The 11,315-nt window shown below is 40.4% G+C and overlaps 1 long non-coding RNA gene across 2 annotated transcripts in view; it reads left to right on the plus strand.

Moving 5' to 3' along the window:
- LOC118978469 (uncharacterized) overlaps positions 1-7,158 on the plus strand; it is a 28,955-nt gene extending 21,797 nt beyond the window's left edge. For both annotated transcript variants that reach the window (XR_005064712.1, XR_005064713.1), the window contains one exon: positions 5,655-7,158. This is a non-coding gene — a long non-coding RNA (uncharacterized LOC118978469). The remainder of the gene's footprint in view (positions 1-5,654) is intronic.
- Positions 7,159-11,315: the final 4,157 nt, after the last annotated feature.

An 11,315-nucleotide genomic window follows, 5' to 3' on the forward strand; every position in this document is an offset into this window, starting at 1 on the left:
ATATTACAGATCAAAAACTTCATATAGTGCTAGCATTTTTATAGAATAGCTTATTTTCTCATGTGGCAGTATGAAAATATTCATGGTGTATTAAACTATTTTGCGTTTAGGTCAATTGAGCTTCTAAAAAAATACAGGTTTCAAATGTTAGATTCTATTTTTTTCTACCCCTCCTTTACAAACAAATCAATATTAAAATAATCAAATTTTGATAAGAGAGGTTTTCCACATCTTTTCTCAGTCTTCAGTTGTTGGGAACTGCTCTGCCTGGTCTCAGGAATTGTAGCTACTCCCCATGGCTAAGGATGAGCGAGCGACCTCCAAATTGCAAGCCACAAAGGAGACAGAGCTTGTCTCTGGTAGCAAACGCTGCCTCAGCTTCCTTCCCCTGCCCCTAAAAGCATGGTTGATGTTGGCGAAGGGTAAGACTCCTCACAGGGAGGGGCCACCTAAGCCAGACTTGATCACTTGGGAGGCCATCATGGAAGGACTCAGGGAGCTGAGACATAGAGGGAGCAATGGACCCTTGCCCCTTGGCTATGTGACATAGCCTGAGTCCTTATGTCCTCTGGGAGAAGTGTTTCCTGGCTCTAATCCACTTAAGCCTGAAAACTTGATGGGGAGGGGTACAGCTCCTTGTCTTGCTAGAGGGGTATTCGGGATAAATCTGGCATAAGAAAGAATTCCTAAAAATCCTGTGAAACCTGCTTTGCTAGGAGTGTTTTCATTCATCTGTTAAGGGTCCGAGTAGAAAATGAGTATGTCTCCCAAAGTTTCTGTAAGCCCCTTTCCTGACAGACACTGACTCAGACTAAGCCCTCAGATTTCTTTGAAATGTTATCTACTGTTTGATCCTTGCCGCCCTGTATTCCTGTGTGTTACAACCCAATAAAAGCCCCTAAAGGAAGGGGCTCCAGGCCTTTTTTCCTCTGAGAAACTGGCCACCTCTCCTCCCTAAGCAAATCATGTCTTGGTAGTGTTTACTTTCATCCATGGAGGAACTTGAGGGCAAAGTCGCTTCCACATTCAATTCAATATAATTGTGATACATATTACAATGGAATAAAATGACCCTTCACTTATTTAACATTTCTATTTCATATCTGGCCCAGTGTTACCTATGTGAAATATGGGAGGTAGTATGATAGTAGTTTGAATAAAATTTCTTTCAATAATATCACTTGAGTTTATCTTAATTAAAACACAACTCAGATATATAGATATATAATCAATAGACAAACTATCACACATGCCTATATAAAGATAGGACAGTTTTACACACTCATGTATATGGGAATGTGCACACTTATACATACTAAACAAGCAGGGATATATCAGTTTCAGTAATAATTAGTCTTCCTACTCTTAGATGTACTTCACACAGGTCAACTGGTATAATTACCCTTGATCTTATCCTGGCTTCTTGACATTTTCACATTATTGTAGAGTCCATCACACTTTACCTTTGACAACTCTTTTTTTCTCTGACTTTTCTCTTCAGAAATATATATATATATATATATATATATATATATATATATATAGATAGATAGATAGATAAAAATAAGTGCTTTAACCATAGGCTCATATGCCAGTATCATATAGTAGAAAATGCAATTTATTAAATGTATCCTTGTAGTGCTGAAAGATACAACTGCTTCTAATATCCAACAGTGAAGGATGCATATACAAATGCTCTGAGTAAAAAAGACTAATTACAATGCAACATACAAGCAAAATCCAGCTCAAACTGGGTTCATAAAGCCCTTTACAGTACAAATTCTAAGTGAATCAAGGTGGTCCCGGGAAATATGTTCATTACAGCTAATGGCTCAGAGTGAAAAGACTAAGTGTTTGGCTCCCTAAAGAAAGCTTGGTATTTTTAGACAAATCCTGGTCTTGAAAATAATGGTAGGTGTTGTTATTGATACTTTAGCAACATTTAGTTAATTAGAATATAATGGACCAAACACCAATTAAGTGAGAGGATTATACTACTGAAGTGCAATCAGTCTGAATTAAGAGAATGAGGTTCTTCAAAATGTGCAATGGCCTTAGGTTTCCTAATTTTTACTGGAAACAAGCATTGCTTTTTTGGAAGTGGCTTGGGACATAATAGAAAATAAAGGAATGCTCAGAGGGTAAAATGAGAAGAACAAGTGTTACAGAACAGGGCGGGGGACAGGGTGTACAATATACTATTACTGAAAGGACCCCCGACTAGGTTTGCAATGCCTGCCGCCAGAGGAAAGATGTGCCTCAATGCCAGAGATTTGTGAAAAGGAAAGGAAATATTTATTTAAAGCTCTACAGACTTAGAGTAGTGGCTTAATATCTTCATTAAACTATTAAAGTCCTTTAAGATACTCCCCCCCACACACACACAGTCCTTCCTTCTCCCTCTGCCCTAGTCTGGGGTACCATATCTCAGGAAAAGAAGTAGAAGTCCATGATTCAGGCTCCCAGCACCATCAGCTGCGTCGCCGCCAGGATCTCCAGTTAATCCAAAGCCATGAGGCACCTTCTCATAGACGACCAGCAACAGTCCTTTCACCCCTTTTCTTCCAGGCAAAGTCTCTCCTGCTTCCTAAGCCACATGGCAAAAGGGAGCACCCCCAAGCCATGTGGTCCTCACTCTCACCAGAGCTGTAGGGGCCACCACTCCACTAAAGCTGCATGGTTGTCCCCCACATGGCTGCTGAGACTGGGTTTAAATCCCCGAGCCAACCTTTCTCTGTACTCCCATATCCAACTCCTCCTATAATCAGTTACACCTGCCAGCATTCCTGTATTCTTCCAAGTTTACTTGGCTGCCATTGTAAGTCTGGGCAGGTGTGGCCNGATAAAATTACCCTTGATCTTATCCTGGCTTCTTGACATTTTCACATTATTGCAGAGTCCATCACACTTTACCTTTGACAACTCTTTTTTCTCTGACTTTTCTCTTCAGAAATATATGTATGTATATATATATATTTTGATAAAAATAAGTGCTTTAACCATAGGCTCATATGCCAGCATCATATAGTAGAAAATGCAATTTATTAAATGTATCCTTGTAGTGCTGAAAGATACAACTGCTTCTAATATCCAACAGTGAAGGATGCATATACAAATGCTCTGAGTAAAAAAGACTAATTACAATGCAACATACAAGCAAAATCCAGCTCAAACTGGGTTCATAAAGCCCTTTACAGTACAAATTCTAAGTGAATCAAGGTGGTCCCGGGAAATATGTTCATTACAGCTAATGGCTCAGAGTGAAAAGACTAAGTGTTTGGCTCCCTAAAGAAAGCTTGGTATTTTTAGACAAATCCTGGTCTTGAAAATAATGGTAGGTGTTGTTATTGATACTTTAGCAACATTTAGTTAATTAGAATATAATGGACCAAACACCAATTAAGTGAGAGGATTATACTACTGAAGTGCAATCAGTCTGAATTAAGAGAATGAGGTTCTTCAAAATGTGCAATGGCCTTAGGTTTCCTAATTTTTACTGGAAACAAGCATTGCTTTTTTGGAAGTGGCTTGGGACATAATAGAAAATAAAGGAATGCTCAGAGGGTAAAATGAGAAGAACAAGTGTTACAGAACAGGGCGGGGGACAGGGTGTACAATATACTATTACTGAAAGGACCCCCGACTAGGTTTGCAATGCCTGCCGCCAGAGGAAAGATGTGCCTCAATGCCAGAGATTTGTGAAAAGGAAAGGAAATATTTATTTAAAGCTCTACAGACTTAGAGTAGTGACTTAATATCTTCATTAAAATATTAAAGTCCTTTAAGATACCCACACACACACACAGTCCTTCCTTCTCCCTCTGCCCTAATCTGGGGTACTGTATCTCAGGAAAAGAAGTAGAAGTCCATGATTCAGGCTCCCAGCACCATCAGCTGCGTCGCCGCCAGGATCTCCAGTTAATCCAAAGCCATGAGGCACTTTCTCATGGACGACCAGCAAAAGTCCTTTCACCCCTTTTCTTCCAGGCAAAGTCTCTCCTGCTTCTTAAGCCACATGGCAAAAGGGAGCACCCCCAAGCCATGTGGTCCTCACTCTCACCAGAGCTGTAGGGGCCACCACTCCACTAAAGCTGCATGGTTGTCCCCCACATGGCTGCTGAGACTGGGTTTAAATCCCCAAGCCAACCTTTCTCTGTGCTCCCATATCCAACTCCTCCTGTAATCAGTCACACCTGCCAGCATTCCTGTATTCTTCCAAGTTTACTTGGCTGCCATTGTAAGTCTGGGCAGGTGTGGCCCCATGGCATGGAGCCAATCTTCTCCAAGCTCTCATGCAGGCTCCGTAAGCAGGGGGAGCTGCCCCCCAGTTACATCTCGGGTGGAAGTCACTTCCATCCCCCCTGGCTCAAAGCCAGTTAAAGGTTATAGATATGTTCAATCACCATGCCAGAGGTTAGCTGCAAAGCTGTTGCTGTACAAAAAAGCTCTGCATGTTCCTGCTCCATGTGTCCCTTCCCCCAACTCACACCTGTGGGTGGGGGAGGACATCAAATTTATCTTTCTAATACTTCCTGGACACCTTAAGTTTGAGACCCCATTCCAAATCCCTATTTGCCCCCCTCCCTTCTTGGCTGCACCCTGTTACAAACATAGACACAGTCTTATGCTCTATTTCCATTTTATTTTTTGAAATTTATAGAAGAGTACTGTTACCCTTAGTATTTAGCTAATTATTAGTAAAGGAAAAGGAAATGAGTGGACTTAAGACATTGAGCTTAATAAACTGGGGAGCATGAGCCTGTTTGCTTCACCAGACAGCTTCACACCCCAGGGGATTACAGCATTTCTCTGGCAAGGGAATGAACACTTCTGCTTTTCTCCCTCAAAATCTAATTGTTGGGGGCACGAGAGGAAGTGCTTGACCAAAGAAACCTGTCAGAGTCACTAGGGGGTGGACAAATCAAAAGCTTGCAAAAACTTGAGATGCTCATTGATTCTTTTGAAAAAGCTTCTGGTCCGTTCCAAACCTAAATTAATATAATCCAAGTGGAACAAAGAAGCGCGCTCTCTCTCTGTCTCTCTCTTTCTTGTGACCTGCACTTGTCCCATGCAATTACGTGTCCTCTCTCCTCAGACATGTGTCCTTAGCAGCCATGAGGACATGTGGATGCCACAAGCAGGCTCCAGGTGGGAGCCTGAATACCTCAGCACAGCCAAGGATTGCAGCTGGGATGCAAGCTAAACTACTTGGTTGATGAGAAAGACTGGACTGGACTAGCTTTGGCTCAGCACAGGATCTCTGGATGTGGATTGTATTTCTGGCCCTGATTTTTCCATGGCAGTACGGAGGGAGGGAGGGGGGACGTTAGGAAGTCAGGAGGGAAACCCTTTCATTTTCCAATGTCAACAAGATTTACCATGGACCTCCATCCTCCCATGTGGGTCTTAGGAAATTCTTTTCCTTGTGACACCAAAAGAACTCCACTTCCATTGATCACAGTATCATTCTAGGTTAAATCAGGAAACCATATGCCACTCTATGTATTCCAAGAGACACTGATTTTAATAGCGATGTTGGAGGCTTACCATTCATTGGAATGGACTGAGGAATAAAGTTCAGAGAAAATGCTGCTAGGTGCTACACAGAGTACACTGCAGTCAATAATCTCATCTTCCAAATGTTTAATTTGCAGAAGCTCATGGAGATGTTATCATCTCAAACAATATCAGGAAAACCTGCTGATCCCACATGCCCATAGCACTGCCATGGACGATGGACAGGAATTCATTGTGGAAATCGCTGCAAATCTCCTGTCTGCTGCCTGTCCATATGCCTCCTTGAAACTACCGTCCTAAAGTGGGGGCTTCTTTTTTTTCTTCTGACTTTCAAATGCTGAGTGACAGGCTCGCATCATCAGATCCTGACGTAGGAGCCCTGGGTAGGGTTTCTCACATGATTCAGGGGAGAATGTGAGTAGTGAATGTGGTATGGAGCTGACAGTAAGTCCCTCTGATAAACAGTAAAAGGAAAGAATTTGATGTGTTGGGAAGATGTGTATGATTACTTTCGAATATTTAACTAGTTTCAAATTCTTAGTTGTTAAGACTTATAGATGACAGTTCTGAAACAAGTTATGTCTTCACTGTAACTTAAAACTACCTATTAAATCTCTCTGGAGATTTAATAACATTTTAAAGTTATATTTTGACATAAAACCATTTTGCGGTTTGTAATCAAGGACAGTCAATGGAAGTCTAGGAAGCTAGAAAAATATATTGTATATAAATGTACCAGACAAGGCACTAATTTTAGGTAAAAAAATTGAGAGTGAAAGCTCATTGTTTGCCAAAACTGTGGTTGATTCATTTATTTATACTGCTATATAAAAATATCTAGTAGATTTTTAAAAGATTAACTTGGAAAATTACTCAATGTAACTTCAACTGTTATATGTTCTTGAATTCCCATCTTCACTTTCAAAACAGTAAATAACAAAAAACTTCAGTTTTTGCTTTAGAAAAGTGAAGAATATTTATAGTAGTTGAACCAAAGATTTGTTTTTATAGAGTAAGGTCACCATCTTGTGGTGTTTTCAGATATTGCTGCTAAAGGTATTTCAGGGTGTTTTCATATTTATTGATAATATGAAAGTACCACTACTATTGTCATACTTGTTTCAATCAGAGTGAAATGCATTTAGCCAACACGCAAGCACCTTTGTTTCAATCTTTATATAATTGCTTCAAAATGCATTTTAAAATGATTTTATTTTAAAAGATACTTAACACACAGATGGCTTTCAGTAAGTTTCATCCTACCTAAAAGTGATTTATTTGCAATTATTGTCTGCTTCTTCCTTATAAGTGAGCCCTGCAAGAGCAGAGACATTGTTTTGTGCACAGAGGAATCTCCAGAGCCTATGGTCTGCGGCATCATGGCCCCGCTGGGCACAGAGTCAGCCCAGCCAACATCAGAGGGACCAAAGGATGCAGGTGGTATGAGTGGATACTTTCTACCTTTGGTAACTATCTGAAGACAAATCGGTTCCAGAAATGCCCTGTTTTTGTATCAAACCATAGAAATCAGAACTTGTTTTTGTTTCAAACAACCAAATTAATATGTCCTCTTTTAGTGTTTTAGAGATTTTAGTGTTTTGTTTCCTTTATAACAAGGATTTTGTAACGTCACCTCGTTTGGATAACTTGATTTTGTTTTAATCAATTATATTTAGAAAATATTTTGGTGTGTACGCAGATAAACCTGGCTCACTATGGGTGATACACAGTAGCACACAGAGTGGAGATAGCCTTTGGAGGCAGTCAGACCAACCTGTGTTGCTAGCAGGGTGAATCTGGGAGAAACTGAACTTTCTGAGCCTCAACTTTTCTCTTCTGATATTGGGGAGAACAATAACCTTTTTCAGAGCAAATAGGGAAACTAGACATATTAGCTTTTATTAATTAGAATATTTGATTATTTGAAACCAACAGGTTGCTTCCCCCAATTGTATCAGGCCCCAAACATTTAAGGGGGATATATTTGGCCAGGTATCATGCTAGTCTTAGTTGGGGGAGGTGTGAATATGTTTGATACAGTCTTCTTTCTAAGATGCCTGTAATTGCTTGAATCAAAATAATTAACAATAGGAGCCCTGGCTGGTGTAGCTCAGTGGATTGCGCGTGGGCCTGCGAACCACAGGTTCGCGGTTCGATTCCCAGTCAGGGCACATGCCTGGGTTGCAGGCCAGTTCCCAGCAGGGGACTCACGAGAGAAGCAACCATACATTGATGTTTCTCTCCTTCTCTCCTTCCCTTCCCCTCTAAAGATAAGTAAATAAAATCTTAAAAAAAAATTAAGAACAGAAAGTTAATATTGTCTGTTTTGGTTTGAAACTCCAGTTAATTCCAAGCCCTGCCATTTATTAAAATAACGTTTAACTAAAAATTTTTGGAACTTAAAAATGTAAATAATTAATGTTTTAGTATTATAGTTTAGAAACAGAGTATTATTTTAATAAACAGCAATATATTTTAAAACCTATGAAGTTTTTTTTCAAAAAATCATAATCATGCTGAACGAGCAGAGCTCCCAACGTAATAGCACCCCCCTCTTTTTTCCCCTGGCATCATCCTTTTAAAATGCTTTCAGTTGGGTAACTATTTCTTAGCTTTGTATGAAAACTTTAGTGGGTTCCCTTTTCTTGTGTTTTCCTATAGGTAAGTTTCAAGACATTTTAATTTGCAAATGCTGTCATAATTTAGTAATTGGAATGTCAAAAATAAAACATCAAACTTGATTTGTTTTGTCCTTTTCTGAGATGCTTCAAGTTCTCCATCGCTAGCCCCAATATTGCCTTTCATCATATTCAAGGCAGAGGGAGGGTGGAAGGTAAGGAGAGAGGGTAATCTCTACCTGGGGATCCTTTCCTAGTCTCCCACCTTGGCAGCTGGCAAAAGCTAACTCTCTCCAGGGCTCAATAGGGGATTTTTTTCTGAGTCCTTCTTCCCTGAATTCCCCTGAAGCTCCCTGAAGTTCATACGGATGACTGCTTGTGACTCTCAGGATATCAGGAATTGTACCTCCAGTTTCCTTCTGGATCCAGTTTGGTGAGACTCTCCTGGGAAATAGTTGTGCAACTTGTGTCTGAAAACAGGATGAAACCCTATCTCAATGGCACTCCTTGGATCTTCACAGTTTTAATGCTTAGACTCAAAACCGTTCATCAGCAAGTTTCTTGCTCTCTAGATTTTCGAGGTACGAGTCATACCCCAGTTCAAAGGCCACTTTTGCTTTCTAAAACATTAGTCACACTCAGTCTGCGAATCTTGGGCAATTCATTTCCAACCGATTCGTACCATAGAGGACTTCCTGTACTGCGGGGGTATCAAACGCATTTTCACTGAGGGCCACATCAGCCACGTGGTTGCCTTCAAAGGGCCAAATGTAATTTCAATTCCGTAACAGTTAAAGAGTAGTTACATGTATACAGTCCTAAAATTATTTTAGTTCTTTGAAGGCAACTGTGAGGCTGATGTGGCCCCTAGTGAAAATGAGTTTGACACCCTTGCTCTATTGGCTTAAAGTGAAACAAGGACCCCATGCCTGCCCTCCACAAGGGAGCTTGTGGTGAGGCAAAAGTCCCAATCAAAGAAAATTTCTTTGAGAAGAGTCCACTTGATTATTTTATTATATCCTCAAGTACATAAGGAGGCTGAAGAATCCTAGAAGCAGTTCTCCTAATTATCTTTTGAAAGATTCTATTTCGGTCTGGTAATTCGCATTGGTATTTCATATCTATCACAACTTGTGCTTCAGTGTAAAATTATATGTTAACACTCAGTTGTGTATCTTCTGATCTAAAGTAGCGAACTCTGTTGTGGGGAAACTTAGCTAATACCCTAGTAAGCAAAGAGCTGCTCCAATATTACATCTTCTACAAGATCTGGACAACGTTATTGGGATGTAATTAATTTTCAGCATTATACTTTAGTATACTTACTTCTCAATGATATTAAGATAAATTATTTTACATACAACATTATATGAGGAGAACTCCCCCCCCCCCCCGAGGGTGAGCCCCTTGTAGTACAGACCTCCCACCACCCCTACCTGCTAGGTGAGGGTTCTAGGAACACACTGGCATCAGTGCACCAGCTGACGTTGTTGTAAGAGGCTGCATTTGGTTTCAGTGAATTTTTTGAAGACTCTTTCAATGCTTTTGTCCATTTCATGAAGGGTGATTTATGAGCACACTTACCCACACCACACTGAGTGTTCAGCAGTTTTTGACCAAAAACTGCCATGACCCTCATGCCCAACCCTTGTGCCCCATCCTCCCTATTCCCCTGATCTTACCCCGAGCAACTTTTTGTTGTTGTTTCTCCAGATGAAAAAAGTCCTTGAAGAGAAACATTTTACAGATGTGGGAGAGGTGAAACAAAAAAAAATGGCAGCATCACTAAAAGGCATCAAAACCGACAAGTCCTAACACTGTTTTGAAGAATGGAAACAACACCTCAGGAGGTGTATCACATCCAATGGAGAGCACTTTGAAGGTGACTGAAGTTTAAACATGTAAGAACAAATGCACAGTTTTTTAATAAATAAATTCCCTTTTTGGAATTTAGATAGATATCTTACATGTAAAAAATTGTTTCTGTCAATTTGCAAGGAAACATATCTATTAATAGGTGATTATCAAGCCAAACAGAGAAAACATACTTGATGTTAACAAGAGACTATCAACTGCATAAATGGACATTTAATGATGTGTGAATCAAGAAGCAGAAATGAGAAAATTCTATGTGAATGTAATGATATAAATTAGGTTACAGAATAAAAATAAAAGAGCTTAATTAGGAACATTTATAAGTACAAGGAGTCATTAAACTGCCGAGTGTTTCGAAGGACCAAGGCTGCAGAGACATCTTTGCCCTTTTATAGAATCCTCTAGAGACAGATCTTATTGAGGAGATTTTAGAAGAAAAAAAATCAATAGACTTTTAAAATTCTGAGGTGATTATCTGGCTGGATTAATTTGGTTGTCTTTTTAAGAATTTAAGGCAAAAGATAAGGCAACTTAATTAAATGATCACAAATTTTTAAAATAATATATATTAACACACTGAAACCATCTTTATTGTCATCACAGGTCGACTCATTCTTTCTTTTTTGCAATTTTTTTTCATATTGATCCAAGTGTAATTTAAAGCAGCTAGATGATAAGACCAAATTTGCAATATGTATTTTTCTGACAACTAGACCCAAAAGTGAGGTTAAAAAGGAGTTGGGTGATAGGAAGTTCTGGANTAAATCAGGAAAAGAGCACACGTCCGTTTTTCAGGTCGCTGGCACTGTGAGCTGTGTCGCCTGCCTGTCCAGGCAGGATCTCCAATTAATCCAAAGTCATGTGGCACCTTTCACTGGCAAGAGTTCTTTGTACCAAGTTCCAGTCAAAGTCTCTCCTGGTTTCCAGGCCACTCAGCCAAAGGGAGCACGCCAAAGCCACGTGGGCCTCTTTTACCAAAGCCACGTGGGCCTCTTCTACCAAAGCCGCACTCCACCAAAGCGCGCATCTTTCTTCTTCTTCACCTGGCCGCAGGGATCTCCATTCTGGCAAAGCTGCGTGGTCTTCCCTTTCACCTGGCCAAGAGGAGGTCTGCACTCTGCTGAAACCGCGTGGCTCTCCCTCCTAATGGCTACAGGGGTCTACATCTTTCCAAAACAGCGTGGCTCTCCCCCTCACCTGGCCAAGAGGGGGTCTTCACTCTGCTAAAGCCACATGCCTCTCTCGCAGGCACGCTCTCAGAGAAGCAGCCATCAAAATTCCCGCCTGGTTAGCCACTCACTTCTC

This window comes from Sturnira hondurensis, unplaced genomic scaffold (genome assembly GCF_014824575.4).
Source record: "Sturnira hondurensis isolate 20B ecotype Veracruz unplaced genomic scaffold, ASM1482457v3 Scaffold0021795, whole genome shotgun sequence".
NCBI lineage: Eukaryota > Metazoa > Chordata > Mammalia > Chiroptera > Phyllostomidae > Sturnira > Sturnira hondurensis.